The following is a 1,784-nucleotide window of genomic DNA, read 5'->3' as shown; positions in this document are numbered from 1 at the left end:
TCTCTGCCAGGATTCTGGGTGAGGGAAAATAAAAGTGCCCCCTGAGAACTCAAAACCTCAGGCCTGCTGCTTACCTAGGTTCTGAATTTACAATAGGTGTGTTGCCCAGGAACCACTTTTCTCAATCCAAAAAATTACAATAAAAATTTATATTAGCCCAGTGAATTGCTCTGTCTTACCAGGAAGAAACAAATACAAACTTTCTCTGAAGGGACACACCTGAAACTCAGATTCCAAGGAATTTCAATGGAAAAATAAAGCCTTACTCAACAAAACAAAATCAGAATACACGAGGATAACAGCACCCCCCCATGAACAATTGCCAGCAAATACCACGAACAGAAAAATTCGAGGCCCCAAGAATTTCAGTTATTAGAAAAGCATTTTGAAAAAGAATATAAAATAAGCATGGTAAAAATAATTAAAGATATTAAAAATAGAAATGTAAGAAAAGAACAATTCTCTTTTTTAAGAAATGACATATTTGAACAAGAATCAAATAGAAAGTCTAGAAAGCAAAAATAAAATAACCGAAATTAAAAACTCATTGAGTGGTTTAAAGAGTTTAGACAGTTAAGTAAAGAATTAGTGAGCTGGCAGACAGAGTTGAGAAAATTACCCAGAGTAAGATGAAGAGAAATGGAGATTAGAATGAGAAATTTCAACATCTAACTGGAGTTTCAGGAGGAAAGAATAGAGATATTTGAAGAGAGGAAATATTTGAAGAGTTAGTAGCTGATAATTTTCCAGAATTGATTAAACTCACATGAATTCTCACATGCCAGAGGCACAGCTTGTCCATAATTGGATATATAACATAAATCCACACCAAAATACATTGTAGTAAACCTGCAGAATGCCAAAGACAAAATCTTAAGAAGAGCCAGAGAGGGGGAAAAAAAACAATGCAAAAAAGAACAAAAGTAGACTGACAGTAACCTTTGTAAAAGCAACATTGAACCAAACCAAAACCAAACCCAGTGCCGTCGAGTTGATTCCGACTTTTTTCATAGCTACCCTATAGGACAGAGTAGAACTGCCCCATAGAGTTTCCAAGGAGCGCCTGGTGGATTCAAACTGCCAACCCTTGGGTTAGCAGCCATAGCACTTAACCACTACACCACCAGGGTTTCCAAAAGCAACATTAGAAAGCGGAAAATAATAGAATAACATCTTCATATTGCTGAGGGATAGAAAAATCTTATACCCTGCTAACTATAACTCAAGAAAACAACAACAGAAAAACAAACCTCTTGCCATCAAGTTGATTCCGACTCATAGCAACCCTATAGTCACTGAAGAAAAAAAAAATCACTCCATCACAAAAGGGCAAATACTGTACAAGACCACAATTGCAGAAAGAAATAATCTTTAATGGCTACAAGGGAGGGGAGGGGTGAGAAGGAAAAAACACTAACTAGACAATAGATAAGTGGTAACTTTGGTGAAGGGTACAACAGTAGACAATACTGGGGAAGTCAGCCCAACTTGACTAAGGCAAAGTCACAGAAGCTTCATAGACACTTCCAAACTCTGTGAAGGATCAGGTTACTGGGCTGAGGGCTGGGGACCATGGTCTTGGGGGATATCCAGCTCAAATGGCATAACATAGTTCATAAGGAAAAGGTTCTACATCCTACTTTGGTGAGTAGATCTGGGGTTTTAAAAGCTTTGGAGTGACCATCTAAGATATGTCTACTGGTCCAACCCCATCTTAAGCAAGGGAGAATGAAGAAAACCAAAGGCCCAGGAAAAGATTAGTCCAAAGGGCTAATGGACCACAA

This window comes from Elephas maximus, chromosome 7 (genome assembly GCF_024166365.1).
Source record: "Elephas maximus indicus isolate mEleMax1 chromosome 7, mEleMax1 primary haplotype, whole genome shotgun sequence".
Classification (NCBI taxonomy): domain Eukaryota; kingdom Metazoa; phylum Chordata; class Mammalia; order Proboscidea; family Elephantidae; genus Elephas; species Elephas maximus.
Note: the sequence above shows the minus strand (reverse complement) of the source record.